The sequence below is a fragment of the Equus caballus genome, chromosome 8 (assembly GCF_041296265.1).
Source record: "Equus caballus isolate H_3958 breed thoroughbred chromosome 8, TB-T2T, whole genome shotgun sequence".
Classification (NCBI taxonomy): Eukaryota; Metazoa; Chordata; class Mammalia; order Perissodactyla; family Equidae; genus Equus; species Equus caballus.
The window spans coordinates 55075889-55099043 of NC_091691.1; the positions used below are offsets into that span (position 1 = coordinate 55075889).

Consider the following 23155-nt stretch of genomic DNA (forward strand, 5'->3'; position numbering starts at 1 on the left):
AAATGTTCAGAGAATTCAAGGAAAATGGTCTGAATGAATGAGCAGTTGGGAAATCTAAGTAGGGAAATGAGAACTATAAAAAATGGAAATTCTAGAGCTCAAAAACACAAAAACTGAAAGGAAACATTTATTAGATGAGTTTAAAGGCAGACTGCAGTGTCAGGAGGAAAAAAATCAATGAATTTAAAAAGAGATTAATAGGAATTATCCAATCTGAAGAACAAAGAAAAAAAGATTGAAGAATAATAGAGTATCAGAGATAAATAGGAAACTATCAAGAGATACAAAACAGAAACTGGAATGATTTCAAATTGGAATGATAGAAGAGGAGGGGAGAGAAAGGAGCAGGAAAAGTTTTAAAATAAATGATGGCCTAAAACTTCACAAGTTTTGTGGAAAAAATTAACATACAACTCCAGGAAACCCAGCAAAGCCCAGGAAGAATAAACCATCATAGTCAAAAGCTGAAGATCAAAGATAAAGAGAAAATCATTAAAGCAGTTAGGGAAAGATGACATGTTATATAGAGGAGATAATGATGTGATTAATGGCTGACTTCACATCAAAATAATGAAGGCCACAAGAAATTAGAATCGCATATTTCACTGCTGAAGAGAGAAAAAAAACTGGCAGCCAAGAATTATGTATCCAAAAATTTATCCTTCATAAATGAAAGAGAAATTAAGGAATTGTCAGATAAACAAAACTAAGATAATTCATTGTCAGCAGAACTGTGCTATTAGAAATATGAAGGGAAGTTTTTGAGGCTGAACAGGAAATGACATCAGAGGGCTACTCAGATTTACAGGAAGAAATGATAGCACCACAAATGGAAAATATGTGGATAAATTCAAAGAACTAAATATGCACACACACACATACACACTCACTTTTTCTTTTGTTCTCTCCATTTCTTAGGACATTTGGCAGTTTAAGCAAAATTGATAAAACTATATTGTTGAGTTGAAAACATATATTGATGTCATATTCACATGACAACAATAACACTAGGAATGGTGAGAGGGCCACAGAAATGAAAATATACTCTTGAAAGATTACTATGCATTACTTAAAGGAATTCAATATGAACTGTAAATGAATTGGGATAAGTTAAAGATGTATGTTGTAACCCCTACAACAACTACTATAAAAATGCAAGAATTAGTTTGATAGCTAGACAGTCAACAGAGGAATTAAAGCAAAATATTAAAAATTATTTAACACAAAAAAGCTAGGCGAGAGGAAGAAACAGACAAAATAGATGAAATGAGACAAAGAAAATAAATAGCAAAATGGTAGACCTAAAGTCAAGTATTTCAATAACTGCACCAAATACAAATTGATTAAATATTCCAAAGGGCATGATTTTCAGATTGAATAGAAAAGCAAAAACCAATTATATGCTGTCTATAAGAGATATTCTTTAAATACATAGGAACAAACAAGTTAACAGTAAATCAGTTCAAAAAGATGTACCATGCTAACAGTAAGTAGAAGAAAATGGAAGTGGCTATATTACTAGCAAGGAAAATAGACTTCCAGTTAAGGTATATTAATAGATATAAAGAAGGGCACTTCATAATGGCAAAACAAGAAGTCAAGAAAATATCATGATTATAAATATTTATGTATCTAATAACAGAGCTTCAATACAATCAAATAAATATTGACAGAGAAATAGACAAATCCATAATGACAGTTAGAGGCTTTAACATACTTCTCAGTAATTAATAGACTAGCTAGACGAAAAAAAAAAAATCATTGAGAATCTAGAAGAGCTAAATGAAACTATCAACCACTTTTACCTAATTGTGATTTCTAGAACACTATGTCCAACAAATGCAGAATATACATTCTTTTAAACTCATATAGCAGGTTCACAAAGGTAAAGGATATGCTGACTAAAACAAGTCTTCACATATTTCAAAGATTGTGATCTCACAGACAGCTCTATCTGACTACAATAAGATTTAATTATAACTCAACAACAATAAATTCTCAAGAAAATTCAAGATATTTGAAATTAAATAATTCACTTCTAAATAATTCTTGAGGAAAAGTAGAAATCATGAGAAAAATTAAAAAAATATTTTGAATTAAAGAATGAAGCACCACATATCAAAATTTGCAGAATGTAGCAAAAGTTCTGCTTAGAGAAAAGTGTATAGCTTTAAATGCTTATAGTAGAAAAGAAGAAAAGTGTAAAATCAACAACTGAAGCTTCCAGTTTAGGAAGCTGGAAAAGGAAGAGCAAATTCTATGCAAAGGAAGAAGGAAGAAAGAACAAAGATTAAAGTGAAAAAAATCAAAGAAATAGGAACAAACAACAGAGAAAACTAACAAAGCAAAGCTAGTTCCTTGAAAGAAACAATAAAATTAATAATATTCTAGATAGATTGATCAAGGAAAAAATAAGAAAGAACACAAATTACCAATATCAGTAACAAAAAAAAGAAGACATCACTACAGTTCCTACAAATATTGAAATGATCATAAGGAAATATCATGAACAATTTTATGCCAATAATTTCAACAATGTAGATGAAATGGAAAAATTTCTTGAAAGATACAAATTTCCAGAATGGAGACAAGAAGTAGAAAATTCGAATAGCTCTGTGTCTAAAAAAATTTTTTTTAATTAATTATGAAAACGTTCCCACGAAGAATTTTCCAGCTCCCGATGGCTTCAATGGTGAATTGTATCAATTATTTGAGGAAGAAATAATACAAATTTTACATAAACTCCTTCAAAAAATACTTCTCAGCTCATTTTTTTTGTTAGCCAGCATTACTCTGGTACTAAAACCAGGCTGGAAACTTACAAAAAAATGAAACTACAAATCAATATCCCTCAAGATATAGACACAGAAAATTCTTAACAAAATGTACCAAACAAATACAACAAAATATAAAAAGAGAATACTTTTTGAGCAAATGGGACTTAAAGCCTGGTTTAACATTCAATAATCAGTCAATTATTTTAAAAAATAAAGCAAAAAAAATGATCACCTCAATAGATGCACAGGAAGTGTTTGGCAAATTTCAACATCTATTCATAATGAAAACTACAAAAGAAAGCTTAATAAAAGGAGAATAATTGTAATTGGCAAAAACTTCCTCGCACTGATTAAGCATAGCAATAAAAAACTCACAGATAACATCATCATCATACTTCAGGGTAAAGAACTGAATGCCTTCCATTAAAATCGGGAACAGGTAGGGATGTCTTCTCCCCACTTCAATTTACCATTGTACTTGAGCTCCTAGACATTGCAATAATGAATGAAAAGATATAAAATTGATTGCAACATTTTCCATTCCCACCAACAGCATATGAGAACTTCAGTTGTCCCAGATCCTCCCCCAAACTTGCTATTGTCGATCTTTTTTAGTTTAGCCATTTTAAAGGTCATATGGTGACACCTCATTGTGATAACCAGTGATGTTGAGCATCTTTTCGTGTGCTTATTAGTCATTCATATACATATATATGTACATATATATAAGAAAGAAGGAAATATGTCTTTATTTGATGATTCTATGATCATACACATAGAAAATCCTAAAGACTTTACCAAAAAAATAGTTGCTAGGTCTAATAAATGAATTTATCAAGGTCAAAGATTCAAGGTCAATATTCAAAATCAATTGCATCTGTATGCTAGCAAAGAATAACTATAAAATGAAATAAAAATTATAATTCCATTTTACCATAACATCCAAAACATGAAATACTTAGGGATAAACGTAACAAAATATATGCAGAGCTCTTCTGTCTTTTTATCGCTTGGACTCTCATAAGCATTTTCATATATTAATTATAGTATTTTGTTATAGTGAATTGTTTATTGGTAACAATTCTGTGAAAGATCATGTCTCTTCCTCACCTTATTATTGGTGCCTAGCCTGGAGCCCAACTAAATGAATTAACAAATGTCTATGCATATATTATTCGAAAAACACAACCTACGTACATAAAAGAAAGTTTTGAAAACGGAAAATAGTAGAGAATATATCATCCATAGTCCTTCATTGTTAATACTTTGGACTGTTTCCTTTTTCAACCTTTTTTTCCTATAGGTGGAGTTTCAGACTTTTTCTTTTTTTCTTTCTTTCTTTTTTTTTTTTTTGAGGAAGACTAGCCTTGAGCTAACATCTGCTGACAATTCTCTTCTTTTTGCTGAGGAAGACTGGCCCTGAGCTAACATCCTCCTCTACTTTATATGTGGGGTGCCTACCACAGCATGGCTTGCCAACTGGTGCCATGTCTGCACCCGGGATCCAAACCGGTGAACCCTGGGCTGCCAAAGCGGAATGTGGGAACTTAACCACTGTGACACCGGGCCGGCCCTCAGACATTTTCTTAACGTGTTATTCACACAGTAGCATTTGTTCGTATAAAAATGGTCAAATTTCTACCCTATTCACCTTGAAACTCCCTCTATTTACAATCTGCTGTTTTGATTTGCTGAAACAAAATAAAACGTGGTCACCTAGCAGAAAGTCACAGAAGGCTTCCCCATCATAAAAAGGAGTGAATCAATGTTTGAATGCAATCACTGGGCTGGCTCCCCCATCTCAACTCCTGGCCCCACATTCACATGTACTGTGTTAACTATGAGGGGATTTGACCCAGGTGTTCTTTTATAAGACTCTGGCATAACTACTTTTTCAACTCACTCATACAAGGGCATGTTAAAACCAGAGATCAGGAGATGGAATGTATGCCCATTATAGGAAAATTGGGGGCTATGATCTGAATATGTCTGTTAGACCAGATTGAATCTGCCCTGAAAAACAATGCTGTCCAACAAACGACCTCAATACTAAGCAAAATGAGTTCCTATCCCAATTCCTTGTGCTTCAAGAAACAATTTAGCTCACAGTAGAAACAGGAGGTTCAAAAACAATAAACCCTGTACACTGAGAAAAATAAGATTCAAACAGGGAAGTACTTTTCCAGATAGACCAATACAAGTGCTTGTCAGCCACAATAAAAATGCTCAGATAACAGTATCAAACTCCCAAGAAATGTCCAAAAGCAGTAACAACAGAAATAAAACTCTAGTCATTAGACACAACAGACCAATGGGATTGTTGTCTTCGAGCCAAAACCAGAATAAAATCTAGATTGATCGAAATCTCCTATATAAACTCAGAGATACCAGGGCTTTCTGAAGTGATGCCACAGACAAATACTTATTAGCCACTGTGAGGAGCGATCCTCCAACAACTCTTTCCTTGAAAATTAGATGCTGTAGTTCCCAACTCTGTGCCTTTACTTCTAACAGAGCGGAGATCTGCCTGGGGAAAACAGAAGGCGGAAGGGTGAGAGAGAATCACAAAATCGCCTAACAGCCCTTTGCAAAACTCAATCTTCCAGACACCTGAGAGAAGTGGGCTGGCTGGGCAGAAATAACCTCTAGGTGACACTTTGTATGCCTTCACTGGATGCAAGGAGAAATCAGACAGGAAAGGGAAGGAAAGACTAATTGGATGAAAGGGACCAGCTTAAACGAGAGAGAATTGACTATTCTAGAAACCAAGATACTTGGCCAGCCATATATCAGGGTCCTTCTCTCAACTCAGAGCTCTTAAGGACCAGCATCCTCAATCCCCTGCAGGCTCACCACCTCAGGGCAGCCTCCCCTGGTAGCCTCAAATGCTCTCCAATGCTCTACTGGAATTAAGACTGTTATTTGTCTCCCCACCAGATCAGAGCAGTTTGTTGCAGTAAATTATTTATCTGTAGTGATTTAGGGAAGAGACTACATTGCACTCATTGCCCTCCATCAGTGCCTAGCGCAGAGCCCAGCTAAATGCATTAACGGATACATACACATATATTACCTGAAACTTCCTGAGAACTGTGTCTTTTATCTCCTGTTCTCCAGAGATTAGTGAGATGCCTGGCACCCTGCAATCACTCACTACCTTCTAAATGAAATCAAGCTGTGAATCATGCTAATGCTGACTGTAAACACAGCAAATGACACTATCTCGATTTTACAAAATGGGTCATCAACCAAATGAAAAATCATACTGCACACGGCTCCTTGGACAAGGTCATCTGTCAGGATTTTAGAAAATTAGAATATCTTTTCAGAATAAAGGCAGATGGACCCAGTCTTAGCGGTGCACCTTCTTCTGACTCAGTGTCCCTATGATCCTGCAGTAAACTCAAAGGACCTGCTTGTGACCCAACACTCCCCTCTCTTAGGTAAACCTAAGATGTCTCTTGAGTCAGTTTGGAAGCAGCCACCACGAGGGGCAGCCCTCAAGAAAGGGTGGTTTGCAGTATGTCCTAACAGCAGAAGCTGTCCTTGATTTCACATTTTCTCCAACCATGAAAGGAGAATTAGAGTTTTTCACTATAGCTGACATCAAAGAAGAGAGACCCATTAGAAAAACAGCAGAGAAAAGCTAGTGGCATATTTTTAGAACAGGAAGAGAACAAGAAAGCAGGTGATATGTCCCATATAAACCTTTATAAGAGAGGAGTATGAGGTGCTGGAAAGGATTTGAGGGGCCAGGTCCGTGGCCAAGTGGTTAAGTTTGCACGCTCCACTTCGGTGGCCCAGGGTTTCACTGGTTTGGATCCTGGGCGCAGAGCTAGCACTGCTCTTCAGGCCATGCTGAGGTGGTGTCCCACATAGCAGAGCTAGAAGGACCCACAGCTAGAATATACAAGTATGTACTAGGGGGCTTTGGGGAGAAGAAGAAAGAAAAAAAAGGCTTTGAGTGTGAAATAGATCCTCTCCCAGTAGGAAAGAGGCTCCACTCACACAGAGGCTCAAACAAATGGAGAAGAGAGGAATTGTCAATACCAGAGACTTGGGCTGGCTCTGAAGCGCTGGTTTCCTCAGCCTCCATAGTGGCTCTGCAGACAGTTAAAGACTCAAGGAACACTCAAGAGGTAATAACTCCACATCGCACCTCAGTTGTACTTTCCAACTTCACCAGACCTCTTTTGATGGCTCATTCAACTCTTCCTTTGGGTGGGATATATTCATCAGGCTGGGAACTCTTGGAGTCATTGCCCTACACTCAGCTGCCAAGCACTGCCACTACCATAGGCTCCACTTGGCCAATGGCAGCTCCACTGCTACGATGGCCCCATGTCTGCTGAGCCCCTGCTCTTCCTGTCTCTAGTGGAAGGACAGTTTTCTCCCAGATTGATATCCTTTCAACAGATGTTGAGTTCTCTGGTCTCAAGGTGAACATGGCTTTTCTAGCTTCCTAAAGTGAGTCTTTTTTGGGGGCTTTCCATTGTCTTTTGTCGAGGACTTTATGCCAGGTGCTGGGCTACAGTCTGCTTGGGAATATTGCTCTAAGTTGTATTACCAGCCTGCTTCCCAGACCTCTACCCTTTGTCGCCAAATATCATGCATGTCCTCTGATTTCCCTCTCCTTCAGGGTGCTTCTTCCTAAAGCATCCCTTTTCCCTCCACGTTTTTCCTCCTTTCTTAGTCTGAAGGATCTGATACTGATACTTAGTCTGGCCTAAATTCTTCATTATTTGTCCAAGGGGAAGAAACGGCATGTAGCTGGCACATGTACCACTGCCTCTCTCTCCTCCGGCCATGGCAGACATTGCTGTTCAATCATGGTCTAAAGGCATCCTCCTTCCCCACCCAGCCAGCCCACTCCTGCCAGGCAGAGAAGGTGCACCCTGTGGAATCTCTTTGTCATTCCTTGCAGAGGAGCTCTGTATCTCAGTGTTCCTAAGATGGGTTTGCAGCTTAGCGTCCACCCCTTGAGCAAAAGGAAGCTTTCTTATCTCCTTGGCTATTTGCAAGGTATATTCAAAAATAATCTGGGGAAGGATAATGTTAATTTTATGGGGAGCCAATAAGTCGAAAGTTCTGACATGCTTAAGGAAGTCCTGTTTGGGGAAAGGGAAGTCTAGGTGATTACCAACACCCTTTCCTTAGGAAGATACATTGCTAAGAAAGCCAGAAACAATCAAAAAGTTTGTTCAAATTAGTTCTGCCTGGTCCTTTTTTTTTTTACCCACCTGAAATGTCTCAGCCAGTCATATGAGGGCAATGATGAGCCTGGCTTTGCACATCATGGAGATGGCTGCAAAACTGTATGATTTAGAGAATTACGTGATTTAGAGAATTATGGAGCAAGACAGAGCCTTAGAGGTTAGTGAGTCTAACCTTAAAAGAACCTGAAGCCCAGATGAGTGAAGTGACCTGATGAAGATTTCTAAACCAAGCAGTAGCAGAGCAGGGCCTGAGCCAAGGCCATATGATCGTGTGGTCAGGTGTACCCACTAAACTTCATTGTCTTCCTCCGTGGACCCATAAAAGGCGCCCATCTTACATTCCCCCCTACTTTCTGGCATCAGACTTTCTTCAAGGAAGTGTACATTTGTGTGGGAGAGGGTTGGAGGTGACAAAGAAAAACACCACCCATCACATATTTTGTTGACGAATGGCCCTCAAAATGATTAATTAAAAAATAAAGTGAGTTTGAGTTTGTGTTTCTTGGATAGCAAGGGGATAAAACTCCAGATAGAAGCCTTTTCAGATGAAAAGAAGATATGATACAAGAAAGACACATGAAGATAAGACACAAGAATGGTTAGATCCATGAAGACCACCAATGGACACCTTATCTGCTAACACAGAAAGTGAGATCAATAGACTGGACTCCTCCCACCAACATCTGGGACCCTTGAGGAAAGACTGGGCACTCATGTGGTAATGCACAGCAGAGGACAGTACAGTAATCCCAAGCCAAAGCTAGTTCTCTTTCTCTGTCTTGTTCAGAGGAGCTTTCTACTTGATTGCTTTGGGGTGATGAAGTGGGACACGTGGCTGTACTAGAACTGAAGTTTATCAACATTGTTTGTATTTAAATAAAACTTTCTCTCACTAGCGATCTCACTTCTTGGTTGAAACCACAATACAAACGCAAATATTTCTTGCTAGTTCTTCCATTCTTGGGATGGAAGGGAGATCTCAAAGAAGATTATCTGGGAAAATTCAGGTCAAAAGTAGCCCTATCTTTAGCTTCGTATGGGGGATTCATAGGAAAGCGTTTATTTTGTTCCCCTTGAAAGAGCTAGATAATTCACTAACTTTTCTAAGGAAGATTTAGGCGCCAAAGGCCCATCTGACAATCCTTTCTCTGAACCACATCTGTCCTAAATGCCCTGGGGCAGCAGCATTTCCAGAAGTAGTTATGCTGCCCCTCCACTTTAATTTCCTCACCACAATTCTGACCTCATGCCCTATAGCATTTGGTCTTAGGAACACACACACACACAAGCATGCACACAGACACACACGTATACTTGCACACACATGCATGCACACAATGCTTACGTGCACGTACACACGTGTATACATGCACCCATGCACACCCGCACACCTCTGCGCCTCTTCAACGTCTTCTGGTATCTCCCTAACTATCCCTAAGTCCCTCACTGGCTTTCAAAGCTCTGACAAGCCACTTTTCATCACAAATTCCAGTTTCTCAGGGCTTTCAGGCATCCTGAAAATGTAATGATCCATCCCGGTTCCTGCAATAATGATAATAATTTATACATACAGTAGTCTTTTATCCCTGAGTGCTTTAACCATGACATATGCTACAGGGAGAACACAGAGCAAAGCACCTCCCCTCTGCCTCCGTTGGCCCTGCCCTTGCATGGGAGACATCACAATCTTTCATTCTTCATGGCAACACCTCATAACCATTTCAGGCAGGAAGTAAGGAATCTGTCCAGTAAAAACTGCAGAAAGGAATTAGGTAATATAACACTTTTTCTTTCTCTTCTCCAGAAACTCTGAGAAATGCACTGATTCTCAGAATGATCGACCCCCAGACAGTCCCCCTGAATTGTTGCTCTTTGCCCGGGGGTTACGTATTTCCTGGAGCAGTGAATGTTCTTCTTTCCTTGTCTTATTTCCATCAGTATGGTATTTATTTAAAGTGTAAGATAAAAATATCTATATGGCTAGGCTATCAGCCCTTCACATGGAGAGTGTGACTATTCTAAATTTGTTTGTCTATGATGTAAAGATATTCCTAAGAGACAGACACTTTCTCCATAAAAGGCAGCATGTCCAGTCATCAAAATATTAAAAGAAAGAGAAGGTGAAAGAGAAGGATGAGGAAGAGGAGGAGGAGGAGGGGAAGGAGATGAAGGCAGTAGCTAATTTTCTCAAGAAAATAGCATCCTGGAGGGGGAAAGCACAATCTGGGAGAGATCTGGTTTCAAATCCCACCTTTGTGAAATTTTGATCGGGCTATGCTAACCTCCAGTTTTCTCCTTAGTAAAGGAAGATAAGAAGACACATTTGCTATGGTTGTCGTGAGGATTAATTAATAATTGAGAAGTCTCTGGCACAAGTAGGCATTCTTTTTTCCCTTAAATTCTGAAAACTGAGATGCTTTGTGCTAATGGAGAAGCTCCTGGGTGGTAGGCACTTTACTTTTAAGGTCTCTCAGATGTTTGAAACTCGCTATTTGAACTTGTGCCCCTGCATTTACTTATCCATGCATTCGCTCTCTCCGCCACAACTGACTATCTACTGTTCGGTGCCAGGCATTGTGCTAGGCACCAAGGACCACCTAATGGGAAGGCAGGCCCCCCCCCGCCCCCCCCGGAGCTTCAGGCTGGATAGGAAGCGAACAAGCAGGCAATTCACACGATGCGTTAGGAAAGTGAAGCACCGGGTACCGTGGCGCATGTGGAGGGGATGCGTCTCCCAGGCTTGGCTGTTTGGGAGGAGGGGGTCTAACTTTACCTTGACTGTCTTTTCATACCCTTAAATCTGCACCCAAGATGCTTTCTTTACATTTCTAGGTTTTGAAAATTATCATTTATAAAAGGCAGAGGGTGTAAAAAGAACACAGTAGTAGTTCAGATTTTAGCTAAAAATAATGGCTTGAGAAAATAACCGAATGACCAATCCCAGTAACCAATCTATCTTCCCAGAATAAGCTGATCTTGATGAACCTCCCAAGAATCTCTACAAAGGTCCAAGTCCTAGTTAAACCCAACCATTACTCACCTGTGAGAGTCGTTAACTTAGGGTGGGCCCGCTGGGAGACATCCATCTTTTAAGACAAAGGGAAGCAGCTCTGTGATGCTGTGACCCCGAGGCACCGGAGGTAATTATGGTGGCTCGCTGCCCTTCCCGACCAGATGCACCTCCTCTTGCCCTTTCTGTTCTCAATCTCTTTATTTCTCTTTCTGCTTCCTCTCCTTTCCCCCTTTTTGCCCTTTTCCTCTCCCTCTCAAATATGCCAAGAGCCTGCAAATGTTACCAAGAGGCACAAACCATTCTGTTAGCACTCATGTATAAACAGGTTGTTGACTTCTGTCTTAAAATATTATCACAGCCTTTCTCAGTAAAGATGACCCCAAGAAAATGTTGGTGGGATGCCAGAGAATAGAGCAATGAGACAGTGCAAACCCAGGAGTATTCCTTTAATGAAAAGAAAGTGCACATAGCCTGAGATCCGGTCCCATTGACCTTAAGAGCAAGCACATTAACATTCAACATTCATTCAACAAACAGCTCATTGAGCATTTATTTGCCAAATCTTTTCTGGGCCCTTGGGACATGGATAAATTAAACATAGCTCCCAGCCTGGTGGGGAGAGAGACATAAAAATAAATAATTAAAATGCAATGTATTGATACTAAATCTAATCTGGCTATACCTCTGCAGGAAAGGGGAGAGGATATAGTGGTAATCTGAGCCTTTTCTTCAAGGTCACGCCCACTCATTTCTTATGTGACCTTGGATAAGTCACTTAAAATTGTGTCCTATAAAATGTGGGCAATAATAACTAATCATAGCTGGGTTATGAGAATTACCTTATAACGATTATGAAAATGAATTGTTAGAAGGAAAATGCTGTATAAATCCAAAATATTATTATTGCTGTTATGTTGTCAATTTGCAAAAACTAATTGATTCATAAAATTCAGGTATACACTTCAACTATCCTTAGCAGACAAGTTCACTGTCTCTTTTTCCTGCCTACCTACATCTGCCGCCCTTCATGCCCACTGAAAGAGCCAGCCCATCCACACATGTGAAGTGGGGGTCTCCTGGGCGTCCCCCGCTCTGCCAGTCCCTGGGATGGAGTCGAGAATGAGATAAATGCAGTTTTCATCAAAGAAATGCCTCTTTCCCAACTATGAATGTAAACTGCCCTGTTTTTGTATCTTGTATTTTCTTTGGGGTTTTGTGTTTTTCTTTGAAAAACTGTGTTTGGGGCTGCAGTGCAGAGGAGAAGGACATGCAGGCTTGGGATTTGCTGTCTGTCCTCTGGGTGAGAAACTGAAAGAGAAGGAGCTGAGCTGAGGGGTTGGGAAATGTATCAAGACTGAGGGCTGTGTCTTATCTTTGAGGGCAGGGCACAAGGCCAAGCGCACCCTTGTAGGTTGTGGTGGAATTTCCCTTGCAAGAAATGGACATTCCACCAGGAGTCATTCTGGGAAGAGATGTATCCTGGGACAGGAAATGAAGACTCTGAGGTGGGGCTCTGAGGAGGGTAAGGAGGAAAACATCCTCCTTGTTCTGCAGCCTGAGGGTCAGGGGAGGGAGAGGCCTGCAGACACCAGGCGCACTCCAGCAGGCTGAGGGCTTGGGGTTCTCATGCAGGGAGGGCTGTTAATGGATCAGGAAGATGGGGCACCACCTAGGTACTGGCTCCAAGTCACTGTCGACAAAGCACTCCTTGCCCCCAAATCTATGGGAAAATCTCATTACCTGTTAATAGCCTATTGGGAACTATCAGAAAGGGCTATTGTGGGAAATTAAGGGAAAGATGGGTCCACCACTGGAGATAGGTGAGCCAAGGGGAGGGCAGGGGTCATCTGTGGAAGATGACAGTGTCCTGCTGAGTGTCAGTTTCTTGAGCCCTGATGATGACAGGCCTGAGCAGGGGAAAAAAGATATGCAAAACCCATTCAATGCACACCTAAGCTGCTTCCTGAAATAGATGGGACACTTTGAGGAGGGGAAAGCAAGCAGGAGCTCATGCCACCATAGCGGAAATTACACAGATACTATCTGTCTAACAGGTTGTGGTAAAAATGATCAGCAAACCAACCTAATGTACTAAAAAAGAAAAGGGATGGTATCCTTTTGCTCCTCACCAAAGGAAGTTGCAGGGAGGAGCTAGACCTACAAGAAGCTGTGAGGGAAAGGAAGGTGTGGGCAGGTGCCGAGGGGAAGCAGGAAGGACCTAAGATGCAGAAAGCAGAGGAAAAAGGCAGGAGGCGGGGGCCAGTCTGGAAGAGAGGAGGCAGTGGGAGACCAAGAGCCTGAGCTGGCAAGAGATGGGGTTGAATACACAACGCGGGGTCAGCCTTTTAAATGAGGTGACTCCATTCTCCACACTCTCCCTCCCTTAGGCTGTCTGCCTAGGGACAGTGCAGTGCAAAAAGGACTCAGTTTCCAGGGAATTTGATCTACATAGAAAGTCAATCAGGAAAATTCAACCTCTTCAGAAACTCCACTTACTCCTCATTTACAGGGGGTTGGGTTTGAATTATGTAGATAATTGCCTCAACTCTCCACTTCATTTTGCCTGTAGATACTTACCCTCTGAGAGGTATTTTGAGGATAAATGAGATACAGGCAGAGAGCTTTGAACTCCTTCGAAGAGAAGTAGCATATCAATACGGGCCTCATATAATTAAGATGCTTCAAATTGCCAATACATGTATATTTATAACACCTATTATAATCACTGGATATCTTTTCTTTCCTTTTTTATTTTTTATAAGAAGAAGGCAGGAAAATCTAATTTTTTTTTACCACACTGCTTTTGTGTGCTTAACATTAACCTTTCCTTCCAAATGTCATTAGCTGCTAATTAAGATGTTGATTTGCAGATTGTATATGTTGCAATAGAAGTGATTTGTGAACGCTTTCTAGGTGTTTATCAACCTACACCACTCATATTGGTTTAGCAGGAGCTGGGTGCATTCTAATTTACTGAGCAGTTTCCCAATTCTCCACTTATTTCTGCATGTGCATAATGAGAAAAAAATGATAAGAGAGGAAAAATGGGAAATACTATAAATAGTTGCTAAAGAAAAATGCCATAGGAAAGAGTTATGGCTGTGAGTGGGAGCTAAAAGAACGAACAGATTGAATTTATTTTCTTTTTAATGGGGTATTTTAAGAAATAAAGTTCGCACATCGGATCTCTGAGCAGGTGTCTATGTGTAGCTGTATGGACATGTGCACATACGAACTGGTTATCAAGAGCCAGCAAAAGGAAAACCATGAGTGGACTGTCGGAATTTTCTGGAACAACATGCTCCTGTTTTCCAGGGCCGGCCTGCTCCTTTGCCAGCCTCATGCCTTTAAGGTTTCCCAAAGAAACTTCTTGCTTCTAAAACACCCTTAAATCAAAGAAATAAGGGATTATTCAGTTACTGCGAAAGATTCTGCAACATAGGGGACATTTCCACAGGACTTTTTAATATAATTTATGAATATTTGCTAGCAACATAATTGTCTTTTCTGCTGACATTTTCAAAGCAACACTGTGATTTGTTGGGTCTCTGGAGAGTCCAACTACAAAACTGATAATTATATTAAATATACATAGACAATAAAGAGTGTGTTTACATAACTATGCCCATAAATATCTGATTGAACAGTCATTGTTCTCAAACCCCTTTTAAGCAGCTCTCTGAGGATTCCAGTTCTAATGACATGATGGTTTAAAAGATGTTGCTCAGTCTTGTTCCATATTTAATTAACTTTCCTTTTTTAAACTTGTGATGGCAGAGACAATAACAAACAGCTCTGAAAAGAGGGAGCGCTTTGAAACATGAGCGAGACCTTGTCAAGCTTTGTGCGGCACAGGCAGGAGGGGATGGGCGTGAGAGTGGCTGGTCTGGGACCTCCGGCCCTCCCCTGGGATTCTATTATGAGGCCATTCAGACCTTCCAATCCCGGGCACCTTCTCTCGCACACTTGCATCTATGCAGCCCTGCCTCACGCACATGCTGTTGCATGTAAGCAGCTGCGTCTCTAACGATTTCTTCCTCTGAAAAAGAAGACGAAAGCAAATCAAAAAACCAGCAAACCTTGGGAGGCAGAGGCAGGGGAGTGCAGTGGAAAGAACAGGGGCCTGAGAGATATAGATTCTTAGAGTCTGGTCTTGGCTCTGCCAGTGATATTTGACCTTGGGTACGCGTATTCGTTTTGTATTGCTGCTGGAACGAAGGACAAACTTGGTGGCTTAAAACCCCACAGAGGAATTATGCTGCCATTCTGGAGGTCAGAAGTTAGAAGTGGTCCTCACAGGGCTAAGATCGAGGTCGGGCAGGGCTGGCTTCTTCTGGAGCCTCTGGTGGAGAATCTGTTTCCTCACCCTCCCCAGTTTCTAGCAGCCACCCACATTCCTTGGCTCATGGCCCCTTCCTCCATCTGTAAAACCAGCAATGGCAGGTTCAGTCTTTCTTGTGCTGCATCACTCTGACACTGACCCTCTTGCATCCCTTTTATAAGGTCCCGTGATTACATTGGACCTATCTGGATAATCCATGCTAATCTCCCCCATCTCAAGACCCTTAACTTAATCACATCTGCAAAATCCCTTTTGCCATGTAAATTAACATATTCCCATGTCCCAGGAATCTGGATGCAGACATCTTTGGGGGCCACCATTCTACCTACCACAGAACATCAACTAATTATCTGTCAGTCAGGGAGCCAGTATAAACTAGATTCATTCATCTAAAAAATTAATGTCCACGTGACACAATAGTAAACATGTTAGGCCCCATCCCTGTCCTCTACTGAGCTTTCATTATCGAGAGAAAGATAAGCAGTAACCAGAGAAAGTAAGCACAATTTTTCAGCTGTGTTAAGGGCTACAAAAGGAAGTATAGAGTGTAAGAAGAGCGTTTTACAAAGCGATCTGGACTGACTGTAGGTAGGGGCACAGGAGTAGTCAAAGAAGGCTTCTGTGAGGAGGTGACAGTGAAGCAGAGACATAACAAATGACTTCCAGTTCTTCAGCAGGTTGTGTGGGAGGGTGGGACTGGCAGAGGGGACTGAGGAGGATTTCCAGTCAGAGGGAACAGCCAACGCCCATGCTTCGGCCCTGAGGTGTGCGGTGGGAAGAACAAGGTAGTTGGGGGAAGTGAGAAGCAGCCAGGAGCCAATGCACCACAAGGAGAGTGGCTTGCCATGTGGTAAGAGAGGCAACGAGAAGAGAAGTTAACACTTCGCGAGAGGTCAGGCGCTCCACGAGGTTGATTGTAACTGATTTTCATTAAGATAGATACTGTGGTGACCTTCATTTTGTAGATGATGAAACTGAGGGTCAGAGAAATTAAATGACCTCCATAAGGTCACTCATTTGGTAGAAGCAGGACTCGCACTAGACTCTGCTCTCATCACCATGCCATACTCCATCTTAGGCAGGATTGTAGGACCTTGACATTTAACCTTATGCTAAGAGCAATTGGGAGCCATAGAGGAATTTTAAGACTTTAGAAAGATTATTCTGGGTAATCAACTGGAGGCATCAGGCCAGGGAGAAAGCAACAGCTCTCAGGCGAAACAAAATCGGCTTAGTCTGAAGTGAGAATAGTACAGGTGGTGAGAAATGGAGAGATTCAGTAAATATTGAGAGGGTAAAATTGATAAGTTTCGCTCATTGATGTGGGGTGAAAGAAAGAAGGAGGTGTTAAAGATGATGCCTGTGCTTCTGGCCAGATCATCTAGAAGGATCCATCAATTCTATCCTTCTAAAACAAGGGCCCCATGTGAAGCTGTGGATGAGAAAATAAACATATGCTAAAGCCCTAAAACCCTGCAGGCCCTTCATACATTAATAAGAAAATAAGCTGTGAATGAACAGGTTTGAATGGATTTCAGGTTCTCAGCAAAGATTCAGCAGAATTTCTCCAAGGCAATGCTCCCTTTGCAAGAGATGAATCCTGCTTACCATCTCTCCCATGATTTTATGTTTGTGCTGAACTCTTTCTAATTGTCATCAATTATGATTCATTTACTTTTAGGTGTCTTGCCTGTCATAATATTATCATTTGTAAGTCTTTCCCTTTGCAGGCTGTGAGAATCTGTTGTGACATCTCAATAAAGCCGAATTCAATCAAGGTGTGAATGAATTGTTAATCTTGTTATAAATAGAAGGTACCATATGTCAGTATGTAAGGGATGTCTCCCTCTTTGTTGAAAACAATGTTAGAGAAACAAAACAAAAGAAGTTTCAGAAATAGCTGGTTCAGCTCACCAAGCCTCCAATTATATTATAGCCAACAAATCTCTGCAGCTGATTCAGATTTCTGGGACTGGTATTCGCACATATTTATTTAGAATCATCATTTGAGAGAGAAAATTAGTGTCAAGTTTGGACATCAGAATCCCAGGTATATCCATTTCTCCTGATATTGACCATGGAGAGAGCCTTACAACTCTCTTTCTGTGTTCTCAAAAGGCACATCCTATAAGTCATTGGATCAAAACATCTTTTTCCTTCTTCTTTGCATTTTCTAAGCGGCATGCAGATTTTAAAAACATGGCTAAATTGGCTGAGTTCCAGCCCAAACTAGTTCATGAGAAATATACTCTGAATCTTTTTCTACACGTGCACTCTCAGCAGTGAGGGCTCAGGCCCATTCTCTCCTTGAGTGCATCCTAACTGCCACGCTCAGGCACCTGCGGCAGTGTGTTTTCTGAGGAGAGCCTGCGTGCGCTCAGAGGTCCAGCAAATGCCAGAACGAATAAAGCTTAAATTAGCATCCCATCATCTAGAGCTGTTTCTGCCCTGCTCTTTAGAGCCCTCTCCAGCACCTCCCCTTCCCCCAATTCCTAAGCCAATCAAAAGTCCTGCTATCTTGTTCCATTTCCTCAGGGCCTTGCTAAGTGCCCAGTTTGTTAGTTCAAAATAAACTTAATGTAACAATAGTCATGTCCCCCCACCCCCACCCCAGCGGCATTGCCACCTGGAATCAATGCAGAAGAGTGGCAAGAGCTTGGATTTTGGGATCAGCTACTTTTGGGTTCAAGTCTTGGCTGTTTTATTCCCTCGGGAGTGTCCTGGGCAAGTTGCTGATGTTTTTTGAGATAATAGCCTCACCTGTAAAATAGTGATTTCTCCATCATGAGACTGCTATGAGGATTAAGCAGCAAGCACAGAAACTGGCTTTACTGATTGACAATTGGCTACAGGCCAGATGCAGCCCCCTGGAGACCCACCTCAGTCATGGGTCACCACTGATGAGCTGGAGACCATGATTTTCATTCCCTCCCTCTCTCCAGCTCTCTTTCCTTCCCTCCTTCCCTTCTTTCCTTTTATCCTTTCTTCCCCAATGATTTTTTGAGCTCTTTCTGGGTTCAAAACACTTTGTTTCCTTATTTTCCACTATTACCAACCCAGGGTACAAAGGGCGTTGGTGGTGACACATAATGGGAGGAAAGTAGGTGGAAAACACCATGCCTGGTAAAGAGCCCTTTAGAACAATGACCCTCCTGCCCTGTCCCTCCAAAATTCATTGTAGACTTGTTTCACAACAGTCATTAGAGACACAAAGGAAGTGTTGATAAGCTCCATGATTCATTCAAGGACCAAGGTTAATTTTTATTTATTCCCAGGTCATCACAAACAGAGGCAGATGGTGGTGGCATTTCCTTCTTGCCGGGAGCTCAGATATTATCTGGATAGATTTCAGCAGGCTTTGTGTCCATTCCCTCTCAGCGCGGGCAGCTTTCCTGGATAGAGCCCCAGCCACCCAAACGGCAGACAGATTTGATTTAACTGCGATGACTTGTGGTAAGTAATTGAGGTCACTTGGGCCTGGCTGGAGGGAAGCCAGCATCGCCAAGGAGAAAGGTTGACATCGTTTATCCTTTAGTGGCTCTTGCTTTGGAGGATTTATTTTTGGTGACCCATTTAGGCAGTAGCTTACTAAACTGTGGCTATCAGTTTGTTGAAAAGTCATTTTCTCTCAATTTCACTAGTATCGGGTGACTTTGGATGGTTTAAAACAATGGCCTGTGGAATCTACTTACACAGCACTATGGGAATGAGGATGAAGGGTCATATCCATGGTTAATCCGATCAATTGTCTGCTACACACAGAGGTACGTAGTCTCTCCTTTCAGAGCTTGTGTTCTAGGTGAAGATGGCAGTCATTTTATACTCATGGAAAACAAAAACAAGACCGTAAGACAGTGGACGCCTAGTGCATTTCTGGGTGGTTTGCGAACACCAATCAAGCATCCATCCTGCTCCTTTAGGTTCTTAGATAACTGAGAACAGCACAGGGAGGTAGATGAAAAACAAAATACTACCAGCTTTACTTATAGATGGGCAGAACCCGAAAACCCCTTAACGCACAGCTTCTGGTTGGCCTGAAACCAAGTACAGCTTCCATCTAGCTTCCCCTAAGGAGAGTTGGAATGGGGACTGGGGTGTTGAGTCTGCACAGGAGACACGTAACCAGCAGCTACAGAGAGCACAGATCGTTCTTTGGTCTCAGGGACAGACAGACCAGGGAGCACTAAAGGGAGGCCAGCTCCAAGCCCTTAGATGTGGCTCCCTCCTGGGTTAATGTGGCTCAATGGTTGCCACCTTCTCCTCATCTCACCAAGATTGTCACCCCTTTTCTGCAAAAAGGAATAAGTACAAGGTGAAGGCAAGGGTCAACTATTATCATGCCAATATCGCTCCTTCCTGGGGGTAGAGCTGAAGTTAGCTTGCTATGGAAATGGGAAGTGGAGAATAAGTGTTTGCCTCTTGTTGTAATTTAATTTCAGAATATAAAATGAGAGATCAGATGGAAGGACCAAGACCTGGAACCTGGACATAGTCCCTGGGTGAGGCAGGCTCTGGCAGTCCAGGATTAAATGTGGTGCTGGATGGGAGCCCGGCCAGGTGGTAATGCATGGTGCCTGGAGTGTCTGGTGGGAGCTCATACAAGCGGGCAGCATCAGGGAGGTCCGGTCTGGGTAACAGGTGCTGTCCAGGCAGCTGGGCCAATTGGAGGGACCAGTATCGGCAAGCAGACAATATTCATAGAACCAAGTAGACCAAGAGATTGGCAAATGACGAGCACCAGGGAGGTCTGATGCCAAGTACCAGGGTGGTATTTGGGCCAGGCCAGGCAAGAGGAAGGCAGAAGCACAACTGTGAAGAAACTGAAAGCCCATGCAGATGCTCAAGGTCAAGTTCAGGAAGGATGGGGCAGGAGAAGACCCTATAAAAATCCTGGAGCAGCAGAGCAGGTGGGAAACAAACCAGGAGACAGTTGTCAGAACTGGGGCACAGGTCTGAGGGCTTTACAGCGAGACTAATCTGATACTAACTAAAGTACTACTGAATTAAAGCTCCTGAAATGCGCTTAGCACAGTTCCTGGCCCCCTTAGAGGGCTCAATAAATGTTAACTTTTATTATTATTTGATTAAAAGGTTCAATTAGCTGGAGTACCAAGTGAAGGCTTTCTATTCAAAACCTATTTTGAATGGTGGACTCTTTACTCTTATTGACCCCAAAGGGGTGATCAAATCTGGGTGAATCCAGAAGAGAGTTTGTCCCCCGTCAGCGAGGACAATTCTCCATTTGCCACTTTACGAACTCAGAAGCTTCCGACAGTCCATCTAAACCACATGGCAGTTTCTTCTTTAAGAAACCAGCTTTCAGCCAATATGATATTCTGTATCCTTGTGAAATCCATCAGGAAACCTCTTTCAGGCTCTTATTGGCATCTCTTTGGCCGCTATCTCCACAGCCAGTTACCAAATGTGGTTTCATCTGGCCTAAATTTGTTTTAAATAATAGGTACCTTAAAGACAGAAAATATGATTCTGAATATCCATGCCCTGAGGTTGGGGGTGAGGAGACAAACCTTAATAACTGTCTCCAAAGCAGATCCTGTCAAGTCAGCACCACCAATCTTTCTTCTGCCTCCATGGCATGTTGTAGGGACTAAATCACATGTGTAAATGCCTTGGGCAATGCTGGCACCCAGTATGTGTTAATAAATGATTGAGGTGTTTCATTTATTTTAAATGTAAAATTTCTAGAATACCCCCTATCACTTCCCTATCCCATTTCCACTATCACACACATAAAAAAACCCCACTCTGCCACCAGCACATCTAATGATTATCTGATGTTAATGGGAATAATCATGGGAACCTACATGATAGAGTTGTTATGAAGATTAGATGATTTATATATGTAAAGGACTTAGCAAAGGACCTGGCAAACAGTAAGTACTATATAGAAGTGTTAGGTGCTATTAAAAGTAGGAGTAGTGCAGCCAGCCTGGTGGTGTAGTGATTAAGTTCATGCACTCCACTTCAGCTACCTGCAGTTCACGGGTTTGGATCCTGGGCACAGACCTACACACCACTCATCAAGCCATGCTGAGACGGTGGCCCACATACAAAAAATAGAGGAAGATTGGCATAGATGTTAGCTCAGTGACAATCTTCCTCAAGCAAAAAGAGGAAGATTAGCAACAGATGTTAACTCAGGGGCATTCTCCTCACCAAAAAAAAAAAAAAAAAGTGGGAGTGGTCATTGTCATCATCATTATAGCATTTTATATCAGATGCTCCTCTCTATTGCTCTTCACACTGCAGAGTGGAGGGCTAGGTTTCTGAGATGGTTTAGGAAAAGAGAAGGTGGTTGTATTGGCAGGAATGCATCCTCCCATCCACAAGATAGGAACTCACCTCTGGTTTCTCCATATCACCCTCATGTTGTCCGAGACCAATTTCTGGCAACATACCCCTCCTACAGCCTCGTTTCGTTAGATCTATGTTCACAGCCACATCTTTTTCTCATCTATTTACCATTTCAGTGTTCATTTGCCATCTTTATGAGAAGTAGGGAGATGAACATGAAATCTGAGAGGCAGAGAATTTTATCTTGAAATATTGAGGATTTACCTAAAGGGACCCTGAAATGATTGCTTTGGACTAACTTTGCTAGACTAGACTAAATCTAATTGTTGTTATTTTCCAACCTCTACCCAGGAGATGGGTGCTCATAAAAATGTTCAAATCAGGGGCTGGCCCAGTGGCTAGCAGTTAAGTTTGTGTGCTCCGCTTCATCAGCCCTGGGTTCACCAGTTCGGATCTTGGGCATGGACCTGAGCACTGCTTATCAAACCATGCCGTAGCAGGAGTCCCACATATAAAATAGAGGAAGATGGGCACAGATGTTAGCTCAGGGCTAATCTTCCCCTCCCCCCCAAAAAAAAGAAAAGAAAAAAGAACAAATCAGTAGAAAAATGATGATGCTACATATTCCCCCCACACCTTAGTGTAACATGTAAGCAGTCACACTTTGGCCAGTTAACATTAGCCATATTCGAGAACTTTGGCTCATGTCCCACAAGGGGTGACGTTTTACTAACTCCATTAATAAGTGTAATATTTGGCAATGCTTCAGGGTTCCCAGAGACGGAGCATGTACACAACAGAGTAAAGAAAGTTAAAGTCCAGAAATTTATGTGGCTAATGAGTAGCTATATGCTTTAGCATCAATGAAATCATTGTCAGCTATTGTCAGTGAGTCCTTGCTTTACTTTCCCTGCCTCTCTCTTGGTCACCATCCCCCACGGCGAGCAGATACCTTTTCCAGGACCCAGGTCAATCATAACTGTGGGCAGGTCAGCCTAAGTATGACTGGAACGTAGTATTGAATTATTTTTCCTGTTGTCGGTTGACCTGGACAAAGGCCCCAGTTTTGCTCCCTGAAGTCATGAGTCTTCCTTGATATAACTTGACCCCTCCCCTCTTTCTCCTAGAATCCAGGCCCTTGTGTCCTGTTATGACCCACCTCTGATATGCACATGATGTCTAGGACTTTGATACTCCTGAGTTAGTTCTCTGAGAACTCCCCAAAGCCACTGGCCTGCTGGTCTACTTGTCTGCCTTCCACGTGATCAGTCTGTTTCCTCCTGTGGGGACTCCTTGTTGCCTCCCCAAGGACCAATGTGTGCTGCTGGCCTGAACTGAGACAAGGAATTGCAAGGACTTTGGATGTGGTACCCACGCAGACCAACATTTTGTCAGCTTCTGCTGAGTCCGCTGTGCCTAGAGGGGAGGTTGTGAATTTCTTCTTTAACGAAGTTTGCTCGGCACCCAGTAGTTACTAGCACTGTGCTGCGTG

The 23155-nt window shown here is 41.8% G+C and overlaps 1 long non-coding RNA gene across 1 annotated transcript in view; it reads left to right on the plus strand.

The window, feature by feature from the left end:
* The window catches only part of LOC111774722 (uncharacterized), a 57496-nt gene that overhangs the window by 23335 nt on the left and 11006 nt on the right, over positions 1–23155 (plus strand). Inside the window, exons 3-4 of the long non-coding RNA XR_002809872.2 lie at positions 18624–18801; positions 18990–19112. This is a non-coding gene — a long non-coding RNA (uncharacterized lncRNA). The remainder of the gene's footprint in view (positions 1–18623; positions 18802–18989; positions 19113–23155) is intronic.